The following is an 18,438-nucleotide window of genomic DNA, read 5'->3' on the forward strand; positions in this document are numbered from 1 at the left end:
CACAGCTTGCACTAATCAATGCAATCGAAGGCTTTCTTGTAGTCAATAAAGCAGATGTAGGTATTCTTTTGATATTCTTGATTTGATCTGATATAACATACGGAACTGCAGGTTATTAGATAAAATAGTGAGTTCACATACATTTCTATGTCTATGCAATCACACATTGGGAGAAATCTACAGAAAAATGCAAGTACAATTTGATTTGAACATTCTTCTTTTTAAAAGGTTTATAGCATCTACAGAATCAGGTTGAAAAAAACTTGTGTTGGGAAAAATGTGAAATAGAATTTGACAAGCCAGGGCTGACTCTAAAACTATTGTGCTTGGTAAATAAATATGATCTCAGCATAAGCAAATTAGGAACTTTGGTCTTTATGGTTGAATGCTGTTGTATATTCTTCAGAAGGGGACCAGAAATAAGACTTTAGGACTTAACCCAGGAAAATAATGTTATTGCAAAGTCAATAAAAGCAGAATCACAGTCAGTTACAGAACTATTTTTTCCAAATAGGAGGAACAGCAAAGAGATGGCAGTTAGGCAAAGACAGCTGCAGGAATCACCTGTTTTTTTGGGGGGGGGGGGGAAAAAGAAGTCAGAAAGAGCCAGGACAGAAATAAACTGAGAGATGAGAAAAGAAAAAGGCAATCAGAAATAACAAAAGTTCTTTTCTTGATCTGCAATTAGCTGAGATAAAACAAAAACGGGAAGGGATCCTCTGCTTCTGCTTCTGCTTCTGCTTCTGCTTCTGCTTCTGCTTCTGCTTCTGCTTCTGCTTCTGCTTCTCTCTCTCTCTCTCTCTCTCTTTCCTTCTTTCTTTCTTTCTTTCTTTCTTTCTTTCTTTCTTTCTTTCTTTCTTTCTTTCTTTCTTTCTTTCTTTCTTTCTTTCCTGTCTTTGAGTCAGTGTTTACTTCTGGTGACCAGCTGGACAAGTCCCTGCAGTTTTCTTGGCAAGATTTTCAGAACTGATTTGCCCTTGTCTTCTTCCTAGGACAGAGAGAGACTGATTGGCCCAAGATCACCCCAGATGACTTTGTCCCTGAGACAGCACTAAAGCTCACAGTCTCCTGGTTTCTAGGGGGGAAAAAATCCCAAAGCAAAGTATTCTGGTATTTTAAGGGTGCAGTGGAATTTCCGCTAGGCAGAAATGAGAGCTTGTAGAGAAAATTCTACAAAATGATAATCCTTTTCTAAGATGGGAAGACAGGGGGGAAAAGTTTACTGTGAAAATGCAGTTCCACCTGGCTGCCTTTTGCATCATACTAACTGCAAATAAATCAAGAATATCACAGAATACATTGCAGAAGTAAAATGTGGTACAGACCAGTATTGAGGGTATTTTCTTTCCTGCCTAATCCAGGAAAGCAATCTAGGAGAACCTGTTGATCTTCAAATGCTTCTGATTTGACTGTAGCTCCCAACAAGTATAACTAACTATAAGGGATGCTGAGAATTGAGATCATTTGGAGAGCCAAAGATTTCCTGTTTTTGGCTTGATCTTATACTTTCTTCTAGCTTCACTCCACCAAGTGTGGTGAATTATCACCAAATGTTCTTAAATAACAAGTCCATATCAGCCTCAAAAATCAAAGAAATATGACCAACATCAACCTCTAGAAATTCATGCTTTCTCCTCTAGTCCAAGGCAATGACCAATTTGTGGGTAAATGACCAATTTGTGGGTATTTGTGTGTAGTCCAACCTTAGGGAAGGGCATTTGCTCAGTGCAAAACACATACTCTGCATTCAGAGGTTCAGTTTGTGGGTATCTGTATTTAAAAGGATCAGATCATAGATTGTGGGAAAGGCTTAATTCTTAGACACAGAGAGCCTCTGCCAATTAAAATGAACAACACTGGAGTATAAAAACAACCTGACCTAGTTCTGCTATGTTCTAGCAGGAGCACAGGCTAGGATCTTCTGAATAATCTTGCAAATGTTGGAGATACAGTACATTCTTACACAATGATAATGAACCTAAATCTTCACATAAAAATACATTCTGCCACTAACATTCCCCTCCCTCCCTCCCTCCCTCCCTCCCTCCCTCCCTCCCTCCTTCCTTCCTTCCTTCCTTCCTTCCTTCCTTCCTTCCTTCCTTCCTTCCTTCCTTCCTTCCTTCCTTCCTTCCTTCCTTCCTTCCTTCCTTCTCAACAGTGAAAACTGCCTAGCTACCCTAACAATGGCTGAATCAAATATACCTTAAATTGTTGATGAATATACTTGCAGAAAGACATAAAAGTTTACAAAAATCATGCAAAAGGTGAGCAATTTGAGAGAAAAAAGTGGTCAAGATGGGAAAAAAATCATACTGCAAATAACCTTCCTATAATGCCAAATCCATAATTCTCCTTCTGCAGCAATGATTGAAGTGATTTGTTTTATATATTCAATATGCCTTCAGACAGAGTCTGATTTGCTTTCTTAGCCAATTCTGTGTGCTTTTGATACAAGTTGGATCGAGAAAAGATGGCTGATTTCAGCATTATATACTGAACTCAAAATCCATAGAAGAATACTACATTTTGTAATGTGCAAAAGGCTATGCTACTGCATTTTAATTCAATTCAATCTACATATTAATTCAACCAGGAGATAGATGGCAATTATTGGGGCCCACTCTAAATCTGCTCTGAGTTTTCTAAAGAAAGGATATAGTTAGGAAGATGGTCACTGTGTGATTTTTTTGGTCTTGAGAGGGGGAAAAAGTTTCTCTATTATAATAACCAATCTCAGTTTACAAAAGATATACATACCTATATTCAGTGACATAAAACATCTGCTTTTTGTGCAAAGGATCCCAGGTTCAATCCCTATAATCTCCTGGTAAAGCTTAGAAAATACTTGCCTAAATCGTGGACACCTGTCACTTTTCTACTAGTGACTTACAGACTCTTCTAGGGTTATCCAGCCAACAGTAGTGCCAAGATAACAGTAATGAGGACAGACTTTATACCACTTTAACAATATAAGGATAGATGATGCTATGAAGATCCTATAAGTCACTAGTGGGAAAATCAACACCAACAATGCTAGGTTAGTTGGATCAATGGCTTGACTTGGAATAAGGTAACTTTCTATGTTCCCATGGAATGCAGTTATCTTTGACTCATCACACCTATCCCAAACAAATTGTTCATCAAAATATCAAAAAGTTTAGACCTAAATGTATGTGTGGAAGCCACATTTCAATCTAATAAAAATATCTATGGTATAAGTTGACCACATATTGACCACACTACTAAATATCATCTTAAAAGTATCAGATAAATATCCTGGTTTTCCGGTTTGCCTTCGGTTTCAAGCAGGTTTTCAAGTATCTCACAGACTATAATTTAAGGCTAGTGGGCTTGGTTCAGCTTGGTTAGATACAAGTCATGCTGACTTAATTCAAAATGTAACACTCAATATCACAAGACGACTGGGAGAACTCATCCTTTTATGTTGTTTTTATTAAATATTCTCAACACTCAAAGTATGGTAGAAAAGTTTAACTTGAAAGATCATATCTAACTTTGCAGAAGGTGTGCCCTCACATCAATGGTGGGATGATTTGGGTTTTTTTCCCCCCCTTCAAAGGCATCTGGAATGGATATGAGCATGACAGCTGTGATAAATGCCTAAGGAAATATGAGACCTATCAAAGAAAGACAGAGGTTGAAAATCAAGTTGGAAAGATCATAAATTGATCTCTACCTGTAGGAATCCTGAAACCTGGACTCCTTTTGCACAGATGTGACATGGCTTCTTCTGCAGCAGGTTCACAGAGCCAAAAATTCTCTTACATTTATGACAAAAAAGTTGATGTACTAATGCTTATTATGGGAACTGCATCAAAAGAACTATGGAACTAAGTAAATATGGAACTTCATAATGACTGACAGGTTGCAAATTGCAAACAGTATATTAGGCACCACATATAAATAAGAAAGTGCATAGCTTAACTGAGAAAGCTGAGTCCCTGCCATTGTGATGCAGCCCAGCTCTTCCTAAGCTTTTGCTTTCAGATAGCCAGCTGTCCAAAATATCGCAACAGGAACTTTGCTCAGGCAGGTGGAGCCCAAGACTGCAAAGGCCACCTTTAATACAGGACTTAATCCTGTTTTTTACAGAGCTGTTTGCAGAGAAAGGGATGACGTTCCTCTCCCAAAGTTTCATTTTCTAGCCAGTCCTCCAGGCAACACAATTATAGTGTTTCCAAGCAGGATCACAGTCTTTACTTTCAGTCCAATACAACTCTTCATTAGCATCTTATACAACTTCCACAGTATTTCCAAAGCTCTCAACTTTTGCAATTTGAGTGAGACCCACTCCTGTTCTACCCATCCTCTTTAATTAGCCCTCCTGCATCCCCAGTCAGTGCTGAAGAGGTTTTATCCCCATGATGTCAACACCTGTTTATAAGGTTGTAAATGGGGTGACTGATAGTGGTCTCATAGTGGGGATTACTTTGAATAGCAGTCATGGAATCCAAAGTTCCAGGTCTCATCCTTCCACTTATTTCCCAGCAAGGCATTTTATACAAGCAGTCACCAAAAGTGATGGTGGTGGTAATGAATATGAAAGTTTAGTAATTGCCATGTTATTGCCATTTGCAACACCAAATAATATCAATCACAGCTGGAACTTTGTAGTTATTTTCATGTACTTATTTTCAATCTCTCTCTCTCTCTCTCTCTCTCTCTCCACACCATATATATTTTAATTATGACCATAGTTTATAACTTTATCCCTTCTTTTGATTTAATAATTCACATATTCTTATTTTACCATTCCTGTCATTGACTCTCAGCTTTTTTTTTTTTTCTGTTTAGCACATCATTGAAAAACTAGAATAGCTGGTTTTATGTTTCTAGTTTTTCAAGTCATTAGGTCATTTTTTTCTGTTTTCACTGAAGTTTTGCAATTTTATTTGTTTTTAATACCCTCCAATACAAATTACATAGGTATTGTCATGTCTCCTAATGCATACATTTCTAAAACAATTTTGCTCAATATATAGTGTATTTATATGCTATTTTTAACTCACTTTTGTGCACATGCATTTCCTTGCATATATATTTTTTTTTGTTTAGAGAATTCCCTTGTATAACTTGCATCTTTATCTGGCCCATATGACATGACTAGCCATCACTGTCTTAAATTGCTATCTGGCAACATATAGAGAAACGGATTTCAACCTTGAGCCACACTATACTATATTCAGCAAGAGTAATGATTAATCAATTTATTCATTGATTGATTATATATATATATATATATATATACCATCTTTCATTCAGGAGCAAAAGGCAGCAAACATGTAGTACAAGACAAAAAGGAAAGGGTATAAGAGACAGAGGATGATTATAAAGAAAGAAAAAACCTAAATTGAGAAAAAGAAAAGCATGGGTATTGATGTGAATATATAATGTCCAAAGAAGGAAGTATCTCGAATTTCAACAGATGAAACTGACTTAACACAAAGAAGAAACAGAAAGCAGGAAAGACTAAGCTGGGAACAGCAGTCATTTTATTCCATCAGGAATAGCCTTTATTTAACCTTATGTAGAAAGATCAGGAAGAATAATACATTGAATACCTGATCCAGCCTTTCATTACAAGGTCAGAATTTAAATCTATAGGTCAGAAATGCTGGTCAGAATTTAAATCTGTAGGTATCTCCCAGTTTAGGATATCATTACTATTATGATATATTTTAGAGCTGCTTCTGGCTGATCAAGGATATTGCACTCTATATCAAGTACAAAAATAATAGTTTATTACACACACACACCAGTGCATATACATTTCTATTTTTTTATGTGCACATCTTACTCTAAACACAAAGCAACAGGCTGGGTTCTAGTGTAAAAAGAGAGCTGTGATTTTACTGAAGTATTCAGTGGGATATCTATGCTCTTACAGCTCACTGCAATAGAAGAAACAACAATATACTATTTCTTCATTCTTATTTATCAGCAGGTGCGGCTTTTATTTCCTTGCCCAACATACTTTGCTTCCAGCAAGCCACTCCTAAACAATAAAGCCTAGGATTTTATAATCTTCATCTCAACACAGCCAGACATATTCTCAGAATAGAGAGAGAGAAAATACAACCTTAAAAGTAAGTCTTGGATGAATTCTAAAATTCTGTCCATTCCCCCGCTCCCCCTTTGATTAGCTTCATGGACCACTGAAGGCTAGAATTTGTTTATGTACTTTGTGCTAGTGATTCAATACATGGCATTATTAACTGAGATTCTCTTGCACTCCTCAATCCATCCATGGAAAAACAAACATCCTGCTTCAACTGCCTTGCTCCCAATCATCTAGTGGTGGTCCTAATCACGTTGGCTCCAAACTGTGATGGAACATTTGATAGAACATCAGAAGGGAATATACCTTGAGAGTGGTATGATTTTTTTATTTGCTCAATTTCTGTTCCAACTTCCTATTCAAGTTTACACTCAAGGCAGCTTGCCTTTTGCTCTATCTTATAGCACATGCTCATTTTTTTTTTTTTTTGGTCTTTGTTGGTTTTTACAAATTGCTAAATTCATATAACATGAACAAAATCATGGATGCTAGCAGTCACTGTTTAAATTACATTCTTTGCACTCTCCCAGTGGCCATCTGGAGGGAGTACTGAGCATTTTATTCATTCATTTATTATTTATTGCAATTTTTATATATTGCCATAATCCAAAACAACTCTCTCCCATTCCCATAAAACTCCACAGAAACAATAGCAGTGGTACGGACTTTTCTGTAATGTTCTTTCTTTTTCCAATCAGCTGCCATAGCATCAGGCTTTCAGAAAGAGCTAAACTTTGCTATGTTTCGAATGGCTCTATTACCCTATTAAAGAACATGCACTCAGCCTTTGACTGTAAACAATTTTTGGCTTTCTCCCAAAGTTTGATGACACAGCTGCCAGCCAAAATAGTGATGAAACATGAGTGAATTCATGGTACTTTCTTCTTCTCCCCTCTTAGTATTGAGGAAGGTGAAAGGAGCACATCCAGGGGGCACGTTTATGAAGATTCTCAGTCATCCAAGTGGAATTGTCTGGAGGCTGAGTCATGGCAACTGGACTTCTTTTTGGTTAGAGACGTTTCACTACTTGTCCAAGCAGCTTCTTCAGACTGAAGAAGCTGCTTGGACAAGTAGCGAAACATCTCTAACCAAAAAGAAAAGAAGTCCAGTTGCCATGACTCAACATCCAGGGGGCAATTGTAACATGTAAATCAGTTCTCAGTGTGTGGAATCCATTGCCCATATAATGTTGGCTTAATCTTGCATACAGGCCAGTGCAAACTGATAAAGAAAGAATGAAAGGGAACAGCATGTCTATCTGTTGAAATTTCATTAGCTCCATCGTTACATACGTGTATATGTTTATGGCATTTTCATCCCAGATCTACTTGTTATCAAAAACAGAATTTGGCTGTCAATGAGGTATATACAGTGTATTTTATAGTTGTGGTGACATATTGCACTGTGCAACAATAAAATAACGAAGTCATTAAAATATTTGTTCCCTGCCAGTTAGTAGAGAAACCTGGCTAGAAACTTGGGTTTTACAATAATGTAATATATTGTGTGCATATTTGCAGTCCATATGAGGTAATGAAAGTGTATAAACTCATAAGGAAAATTTATGAGTATTTTAAGGAGGAGGGGGAAAAAAACCAAACCCTAAGTAGGAAATATCACAATATGGATAATTGTGGTTTTTTAAAAAAGCTTTTTAGTTTGTGTCTGAAATAGATTTGTGGCAGGAAGCGGTGGCACTTTTTGTTGAGGCTGTTCAAGATTAAATGAATAATTTGTGATTGAATTTTGCCTTCAGCAAAAATCTGAAGAGTCCAACTGAGAAGTCCTACTGAACTTTTCAGAATAATATTGTTTTTCAACATTTTTATTGATTAAGTAGAACAAAAACCAAAAAAAGCAAAAACGAAGAGAAAGGAAAAGAATACATGTGATGCTTATAAGAATTTTTTAAAAAAGTAAAAAGGCAACATAAACAAAAAGATAAAGAAAAGAAATCATTATAAAAAAAGTATTCTAGCAACCCCTCTCTCCCCCCTCACCATTTTTTCCCCCAGTCACTAACTGCTACTTAAATATTTTTATACCTTCAGAAGAATCTTGAAGTATTATAGGAATTTGGAAGGAAGTAAAAGAGTTCCATATTTCTGAGGTATGCAAATATAAAATAAAGCAATCCTTACATAGGAAAGACTTAAAATGAATGTGTTTCTCTTGAGAAATTCAGCCTTAGGAATATGAATATGAATACACACACACACATGCGCACACACATAGACACACACACAGATATGCTGTATATATATTGATTATGTGCCATTAAGGAGTTTTCGACTACTACTGACCATGTAGATAGATTTTTCTCTGTGACAATCTATTTCTAACCTGTTCTGTCCAGTCAAACAGTGCACTCATCACCGCTGTAAATGAGTCCATCCATCTTGCTGCTGGTCATCCTCTTCTCTTTCCTTCCACCTTTCCCAGCATTACAGCCTATTCCAGAGAGCTGGGTCTTCACATAATATGTCCAAAAATAACATAATTTGAGTCTGGTCATTTGTGCCTCGAGTGAGAACTCTGGGTTAATTTGTTTGATGATCCATCAGTTTGTTTTCTTGGCTGTCCATGGTATTCTCAGGAGTCTTCTCTAACACCAAATTTCAGAAGCATCAACAGGAAGTAATCCTTGAGTTATGATGGTGGTTGGGACTGGAATTTCCATTACTAAGCAATGCGGTCATAAAGTGGGATGTCACATGACCACATTACTTAGTGATAGCAATCCTGGCATTCCTGGTTGCTGTTGTTAACTGAATCCCAACAGTCATTAGCCAAGGACCCACCCCAATCCAAGCCACTCTTGGCTTGGTTCCTCCCAACCCTGAGCCTTGGTAAGGTAAGGGACTGCCTCTTCTTCAACACCCCCCAGCTGCCTATTTCTCCCCCATCTCTGTCCTTTTGGCCACCTTGCACTCTGCCATCTCTGCTGGCCTTGCTGCCCTGTGCTCTGCTCACCCTGCCAGCCTGCCAGCCTTACCCCCCTGCACTTGCTGGCCTTGCCACCCCTGCTGGCTTTGCCACCCCCAGCTGACCTTAGCCATCTTCATCCTGCTGCAGCTGACAAAGCTCACCCTGCCTGGCCCTTCATAAGATAGCTGCTGGCCATGCCAGGCCTTCTTCCCAAGGCCATGCCCACCTCAGACTAAAACCTCATGAGAGCGCCACATGAAATTTGGACAAAGGGTGAGTGCGGCCTCGGGAAGAAGGCCTGGCATGGCCAGCAGCTGTCTCGTGAAGGGCCAGGCAGGGTATGTCTTATCAGGGTGGCCAAGCCAGCAAGGCTGGCAGGGCCAGTGGAGTGCAGGGTGGCCAAAAGGGCAGAGGTGGGGTGAGGTACATAGCACCCACAGGGATGAGAGGAGATACACACACACACATTCTATTTTCTGTAGATCTGGAATGCCTTCCTATTATTTGTATAGCTTTATGGTAGTTACTGAAGAACTGCTTCTTGTCATCCTCAGAAGTGGATATACTACATCCCCACCCCCATTCCCCAAATTCTTTCATTAGCACATATAAGTGAGACTTGTAACAATACATGCAAGGTAAATCTTCCTTTAAATGGAGAAATCTACTTATGGTCTCTAACTGAAAAGGGCTTTGCATTACTATTGGAGGATTACAAAAAATTGAAAAGGCATTTCTTTAGGTGGAAACTTTCTACTCCCATGGACCAGCTGTGCAAAATAATGCTAGAAGGATCAGGTGTGGGGATGGCGATCAGTCTCAGATTCAGATATGTTTCTTATTCTTCCCCATTGCTTCAGTGCTCACCTATCATATCTTAAAGGTTTCTTAGGCTTTGGTAGCTTGATATTTAGGGTTAGAGCAGTGTTGTCCAAACTTGGCCACTTTAAGATGAGTGGACTTCAACTCCCATAATTTCCCAGCCAGCATGGCTGGCTGGGGAATTCTGGGAGTTGAAGTCCACTCATCTTAAAGTGGCCAAGTTTGGACAACATTGGGTTAGAGTATCTCTCACAGAGAATGTGTAGGGTAGAGAAAAAATGACTAGCTAAGTTGTTAGCCCAAACAAGAAAGTCATGAGGAGCTCAACAGAGAAGCTGCTGCTCCGTCACTGTAGTAGCTCCTCCCCATTTCACACACATTATTACTGTATAGTGGAATAAATGGAGTAGTTCTGGGTCATGGAAAAAGATAAATAAAAATGTACCCTACTAATTTATGCTTGTAGACTCAACAAATAGCAGTTCTTGGCTGACTTAGCCTGGGTTTGGAAGGTAAGCAAGATCAATCCTGGTTACTATTGGGAAGAAGACTGGGAAGTAAAAGGCAACACAAACATGGATCCACATACACCCATATAATGTAATAGAGAACCACTTCCATATCATTGTTGAAAAAAGTGCATGGATGTGTCTATATAGTACCAGCAGTTGAACCTGATTTCAAGACAGCATTTTTTTTTTAATTGAGAAAAAAAAGCCTAGATGCTCCTTAGGACTTTTTCTGGACTTATTTTACTCCTTCTCCTTCTCCTTCTCCTTCTCCTTCTCCTTCTCCTTCTCCTTCTCCTTCTCCTTCTCCTTCTCCTTCTCCTTCTCCTTCTCCTTCTCCTTCCTTTTTTCCTTTTTCCTTTTTCCTGTTCTTATCCTATTAAAACTCAATTTATTTCTCTGGACCTAAGTACTTAGAAACTTGTGTTTCACTTTGGGTAGTCTCATTTTTCTTCTAAATTCTGCTACCTTAATTTGTTGGTATACTAATGATTGTTCAGCATTTAAAGTAAATATGGGGCATTGTGCTATAGCTTCTCTTTTAAGATTGATAACTGCTGTTAAGAGAACCTGCCCTTGAATGGAAGAGATTCATCTGCATTTGCAAAATGAGATTTTAGCTTTTAAAAATGAAAAGCACAGATATTCATTGCATTTCTTCCCTACTTTATACCTAGAGTAGAATCAAGGGATTGTGTCCCATAAACAACTTTAATTGCAACAAAAATATATCTTCATAGCCATTTGGCTATATTTGGGCAACTCATCAATCTTCTTATTTAATTGGCTAATATGATGCATCTCCCTTAATTTAATCTGTGAGATTTCAGTAGGCAGTCTGTTAGGTTTAAATATCTTGTCATTTATCCAAGCTAAATAGAAATGATGGTCATCAAAGGGAGTCATGTCTTCATTTCCAGCAAACGAATCAGAATGCTTTCATTTTCCCTAGTTGACAGTGTCACAGTCACGTATACAGTACATCTTGAATTTAAAGCACCCACAGCTTGTTTATGAATTCTTACACATTTTTCTGTTCTATTTCTTGTTATACTCCATGATATTACCCATAGTTTTTCAGCTATGCTTCTTTGCATTAATGCTATCAATTTTCACAGGCAGATTAATCTGTTTAGAATAGTATCAATTTTAATAAGCAAAAATACATTTTAATTATCAATGTGCAAGGTAAAGACATCCTTAGTTACGGGTTTGTTTTTTTTTTAATTTGAAGCTATTTGATTGCAATGCATTGGTGTAAAAAGCAACTAAAATATTAACTTTTGCTTTTTGTTCAGGTGTAAGTTCTCTCCTTTTCTTTATCTCAAGGAAACATCTAATATTGAGCAAACTAGTAGCAACATCTATAATTTTCCTTTTGAAGTTTCTGTGATAAACTAATATTAATGTTACTTTGGGATATTTTTAATAGTTCCCAACTACTTTTGCTGCTTTTGTATCAACATATTGATCAGAGGTATTTGGGGGAGGGGGCAAAAAGTAAGATGGTGGGCAAAACTGCATGAACAAACCTTTGCCATTTGTGGTTGCACTGCACTGCATTCATATACAGTACAAAGGGGAGTGGCTTCAACCACATGATAATGCCCACCATCTTGGCCTGTTGTTTCCTCCTCCCTCTCACACAGACATCCCTGATATTGATGTATTTTCAGCATTACGTATTTTTTAAAAAAAATCCAGATGAAATACTGATCCAAATTACTACCTAATCCAGAGATAGGTAGTCTGTGGCCCTTCTGATATTGCTGAACTGTAACGCTCTCTGTCCTCCAAAATTTGCAAAGCTGGCTAGAAGCCTTGAAAATGACTGTTTAGCAACATTTGGAGCATTGCAGATTCCTCACTTCTGCCCTAATCCATCTCCAGGGATGCAGTGGCATTTGAGGGGATCCCTCTACAGCACCTTAAAGCTCCTTTCTTCCAGCCTTCTGATTCATTATCTATACCTACATCACACTGTGCAGTACTCAGAGTGGGGGACCAGTACAGCATTAGCTTTCTTTCACCCACCATGGAATTATTTTCATTTTCCTTGAGTGTTGTTTGAGAGATCTGCAAACATCAGCACATCTACACAAACATGTACACATTCTTTTTAACCATCTTTAGTAGTGAGTCCAATTGCATGTTATACCCACTTGCCATGTAGCTGTTAAAGGCAGACAAGCAAGCAAGGAGGGGAAGGAAGCCGCAAATATGGCTAAACATATAAGGATTCAAACCCAGACTCTTAAGAACTATATATTGAAAGGTGTCAGTTTTTTTCTTCACAGCCATTCTTAATTTTTTAAAAATACCTCCATCTCACCTATGAAGTAATTTGTGATTTAAAAAAAAACTATTTCTTAGATATATAAAAAAGAAGCTAATAAAGTCCCAGTGTGACTTCTGTTTTTAAATCTCTTCTGTCCTGATCTTACCTATCCCTGGCATAAAATTCAGTATCAATATACTACTCAGAATGAAATATCTGAAGATTACAAGAGTTATGGAAGGAAACCTAACCACATGTAGTGTATGAGAAATTATAATGAAGGTAGTAAGTTAAAACAAAGCATATTTGCCTTATGCGGAGGCAAACATGATTTTTTTTCTTTTTTCTTTTCTTTTTTTTTTTTTAAATCCCTTACTGCTATCTCTGACAGCTATAGCATGAAGGCAGTATGAAGAAAATGTGGAGCCATCTGGAAACCCCAACTAAAACAAAACATGTCAGGTTATGGTTGTCATTATTAAATGGTGCAGCAAAATGCACATAATCCATGCTTCGTGAACTTGGAATTGACTGCCTTCTAATTAGAGAAAAAAATTGGCTGTAATATGTAAAATCCTAAATTTGTTAAGGCCCGGCTGTCGGTGAAACAATGAAGCTCTGCTCCAGCAAACTGAATCATTTATGGGAAACTGTCACAACTTTTTCTTGTTTTAAGAGCAATACTTCACAAACCACAGGGGGATCAAGTCAGTTGTCAAGGTGGGTTCAAGCTTGTCCCCCTGGAATGTGGCTTGATTAATGTACCCTTCAGAAGTTACAGTTGCATCAGTATGGGAGCAAGTGTTCTGTTCTGTCACTCTTTGACATTGCTGCAGTGTTTCAAGTCCCAACATTACTTGGATAATTTCTCCATATTCATCACATGCTGGAATGGAAGATAATGATCCAGTGTGATGGAAAAAACCTGAACTCTTTTTTTTTTTAAATTTGATTCTCAACTTTTTTTCCTCTACCCCAATCATATAGATGCTTGATGGTTCATAAGAGCCCAATAACATAAGAGAAGCACAATATCCTAATAACTTCACAAAAACATACATGGTAATGAATTAAAATTAACTAAAAACATAAAAGAAGGTCAGCAGCTTAAAATCTAATAGAATTAACTCATGTTCCATTAGCTCTCTCAAACGATTTCTCTTAGTACTTTATAGAAAGCCAATAAAGTGGGACAAGTTTAATTTTCAGAGTGAGGCTGTTCCATAATGCAGATGCTCCCAACTAAAAGCAGGGCCTACATATTTCAGCCCAGCTTGTCTTACAGAACTTGGGGATCAATAACAGATTCTCCTGGGATGCACAAATTGGTCAGGTTCAGCCTGACTGGAGAAAACAGTCCTGCAGGACCTCAGTTCCAGATCATATAGGACTCTATAGGCTAAAACCAGAGGTGACCATGTCTTCATTGGTGTGGGACACTGATGTATTCCAGAAAGAGTATCAGATGACTCTGTCACAATTTGGACTTCATGTACAATTTGCCCCCAGAAAGTTAGAAAGTTTAAACAGTAATTTAAGTTACTTCAACTTTTTTATTATTATTAAATTGCAATTGTTTTAGCTTATTACATGCACATACACACTTGCCAAACTTTCCTATTTAGGAGGCAAGACAAAATATAGGAAGAGCCAAGATAGATCTTCAAATCCTCTTTATTCCATACCTCTTTTATCCTGTAAGACCTCTCTGTTCTCCTTAAAGAAGGGAGCCATTCCTTCTGGACCTCCAAATGTTCAGAGGATGGAAGATATCTGGATGAAAATGATGACATCCACAAGTTGGAATCTCACCCAAATGAAAAACTGGTTGATAATTAACTCTCTAGCATCTCTGAATTCATGCATTCTTTTCTCATTGCTAGCTGGAATTTATCTTGCTTGGGTGGCTTTAACATTTAATCATGGTTTAGCTATATATCCCTCTAAACTGAGCTTGTGCAGAAGGAACGTCCTAGGTTTAAAACTAGGTTGAAATTGCTCAGGAGTCTAGTAAGATTTTAATCATTTCACATAAAACATTGGAAAATTATTCTTTAGAGTCTAACCCATCCACTCAGTGTGCCATGCCCACACATTAGTGCCATTTTGAGCTAGCAAGAAGAATAGCAGCTTGTGGAGTCATCAGCCTGGAACATTGCAGCTATCAAATTGTGATGGGTCTTAGGAAAGGTTTATTAATTTATTAGACATGTCAGAGTTAAAAAAAATGGGCCAAATTTTTCCTCTGATGCAGTTACACGCATTTGTATCTTGGCAGACCTAGTTTAGTATAGTGGTTCAGGTGATGGCCTACAAGTTGTGAGTCTGTGAGTTCTAGTCCTGCCTTAGGCATGAAAGCCAGCTGGGTGACTTTGAGCCATTTACTCTCTCTCAGCCTAACCCACCTCTCAGGGTATTTTGTTGTGGGTAGAATGAAGGCAGAAACATTATGTAGGCTGCCTTGAGTTGTACAGAATAAAGGTGGGATACATAATCTTCATCACCATCATCTGGATTGCAGATCAAAACCAATTAATGAAGCTGTGGTAACAGAACACTAAAAACTTGATGAAGTTTCCAGGAGCCCAACAGTGAACAGGGAGGGCACTGTCCCTGCTTCAAGAATTAAACTTGCCCTCCAGATGAACTGATTATATAGGGGGATTGTAGAATCTGATGCTTTTAAAACAGCTCAACTTGACAGGAGAGAATAGAAGTCTTTTAGCACTTAGAGTTCAATGACTGCACTTCTCTTCAACTTTTTAACTTGTCAAACAGTATATCCTAAGCAAGAAAGATCTCCAAGCTTTTATCTATCAGAATCTATTGCTGCATGAAAATATCAAAATATTATTGTGCACAACATCTGCTTGTTTACTTCAAAGACTGGCTGTCCCTTTACTGAGGAAAAAATTAAATCAAATATTTATTCCTTGGCTTTCCTTCCTGACTGGAAGCAATTGTCAGTTATGAATTATACCTGTGCGCTGCAGAATGGCTACATCATCCATCCTGGGGTTTGATTATCAGTCATATATCATCCATTGGTGTCTCAGTCTTAAAGTCCTTGATGACTATGTGATTTCTCAGAAATAGAATGTGAAAGTAGAATGGCCTTATGGTCAAGGAAAAGGAAGATTATTCCGATCAACCCAGCCCACGTACTACAGCGCTTCTTCAATGTATTTTTCTTATAATTTTGTTTAGACTCCAAATTACAAAGGAGTGAAACTGGGTTGGGGAGAGCCTACATGAGTGAAGGTTGCACCAGAAGCACCTAATGTATTTAGCAGCTTTAATGCAAATAAAGGGCAGGAAACTAAATACACATCTATACCTATACAAGCTGAAGTTAAAATAAAACCCAGCTGCGAACCTTATCAGAAAGAATATTTGACTTGATAAAAAATGATTTGATTCACATCATATGGGTGGCTTGATCTGACTTATCATGATGTTTTATAAACCAATACACTGGTTTATAAACTATGGCTTGTGGTTAGTATTATTTGTGAACCAAGACACTTTTGCTCGCTCAACAAATTGCGATTAACAAAAACTGTGGCCAAAACCAGGAAATCTATCTATTATCTATCATTATTTTATGTATTCAGTTTGTGTCCACTTTTGCAATCCAAATCATTAGAGATTGTGGAAATTAAAACAATTGGGCAGTAAGAAGGGTATTTTTCAATTTTAGTTTGTCACTACCCACACTGACATTTTTTAGCATTTTAAGGTTTGGGAACTGAATTTTTCTTTTTCTTTTAATTGCATTGATTTGTTGCTTTATTTATTAAATATATTCATGCTTATCACACTAAATTTTTTAGGGTAAGCAATGTTATGCAAAGTGAAGAAGTAAGAAAAAGTAAGCCAAAGAAAATAAAGGCGTGAGATAAGAAAAACAAAAGCAAACATACCTAAATCTAATTCACAAAATAATTTATTACTGTATATTTCCTCATATCTCTCTATGTTTGCAAATCATCCATGTTTCCACCACAGCCCATACATTGGCTCATATATTGTATTTTGTTCTTTAAATTAAGGATGTCACTAACTCTATCCGACTACAAGTTTTGGGGTCTTTCCCTTCCTCCTGAGTTACACACTCTTCCTTAATACATATGTTTTGCAATTTGATCCTCATTCATTCTCTCTTTATAACCAAAGAACCTCAAGTTAATTATTTTGTATTGTCATTCATTTTTGTATTCAGTCCACATTCATTCAGCATCTTCATTTTTCACTTTACCTCATTTTGTTTGATCAGATATACTCACTCCTATTGCATTCAACTTTTATTTTTCTCATGGCATACTAATTCTTAAGTTGCATGCCACGAAGTGGGCAGAAGCACAATGGTATATTCAACCATTGTTGCTTATTTTGAAAATATTTCTTGCAACTGGCCACATACTACCCACTATCTTTCTGCCAGCATCTGCGTGCCTTAGCATTTCTTTATCCATTTCCCCATAAATAATCTTCCAGGATGCACAAATTCATCTGCTTGCACTAGTTTTATTATCATTTATGTTTACTTGGCAATAATTCATTCCATTTCCCCTGTTAAACACAACACTGGTCATTTTGATACATAGATTTTGAGATCTATATGTCTCATTGCATCATACAAACTATTTACAATTTGCTGGTTCTAAACCAGCAACATAGCATCAGCTGAATGCAAAAGTACATGTGCATTCATGCTCCCAACCAACATCGTACTAACATCACCACATTTTTTAAAATTTATCCATAAATACATTAAAGACCTAAGTGGACATTACATATTTTGACTTACTTTATGCTCAGTGTTGAACTATTTACCCAGGATTCCCTTTATTCCCATGCATGCTATCATATACAACTCTCATAACATTCAGGAACCTTTAATTTCATATTCACATAAAACATTCCAAAATTCAAGTCCATTCTTGAATCCTATCATTTTACTTCCTCTAAATCAACACATGTATAATAAGCTGACATACATTCATATGTTTCTCACTTACTGAAGAGCAAAAATCTGATACACACCCCGTGTGTTTAAGCCTCACTGCACTTCCCAAATTTTGCTGATTATCACTTCTTGTACCCTTTTGATTAGAATTCTGCCAAATATCTTCCCAGGCACACTTTACAAACCAATTCTCCATAGCATTCTTCCTACCATCAGGCATGGATGCAGTTTCACACACATGTTAAACAAGTTGCATACTCATTATATTCAATACCACCATATTTCCTTACTATATTTCAACATTCTCATTTTGACCTCCCACTAGAATGGCAATGGACTCTACTACCTGGTACCAATAGAAGAGAATATATATAGTTCAGGGTTGAACTGTGGAGTCCTTGGGGTTCTCTGAGCTTGGTTGTTTTCTTGCAGACATTTTGTTACCTGTCTAGGTAACATCTTCAGTCCTATAAGGGAGTTATAGTATAAACTCTACTCTCTTCTAGCACTGAAGATGTTACCTAGACAGGTAACAAAATGTCTGCAAGAAAACAGAGAACCCCAAGGACTCTACTACCCAGAGAATGCAAAACCCTTGTTAAAATGCCTTTCTCATTTTTCTTGTTTTTCTTTCTGTGGGAAAGAATCATGTCTAATGATTCTTTGCAGTTTCCACTCAAAGAAAGTTGGACTTCTTCTTTTAGCATGCAGTGCTTGTTTGCAATGTTAATATCCCACGTAAAATCACTGATGATCATTGTGGGAAATTTAAAATAGTAGATGATTTACAGATAAGTTGACTCAGTTCCTGATAGTTCAGCTTTTTACTTGCATTTTATTTTTATATACAGAT

General features: G+C 37.3%; 1 long non-coding RNA gene across 1 annotated transcript in view; it reads right to left on the reverse strand.

Moving 5' to 3' along the window:
• Positions 1–220: 220 nt before the first annotated feature.
• The window catches only part of LOC148214132 (uncharacterized), a 49,534-nt gene continuing 31,316 nt past the window's right edge, over positions 221–18,438 (reverse strand). Inside the window, exon 6 of the long non-coding RNA XR_015798363.1 lies at positions 221–984. This is a non-coding gene — a long non-coding RNA (uncharacterized LOC148214132). The remainder of the gene's footprint in view (positions 985–18,438) is intronic.

The sequence above is a fragment of the Python bivittatus genome, unplaced genomic scaffold (genome assembly GCF_059951505.1).
Source record: "Python bivittatus isolate LINGU-HERP-01145 unplaced genomic scaffold, Pbiv_v1 ctg000700_np1212, whole genome shotgun sequence".
Classification (NCBI taxonomy): domain Eukaryota; kingdom Metazoa; phylum Chordata; class Lepidosauria; order Squamata; family Pythonidae; genus Python; species Python bivittatus.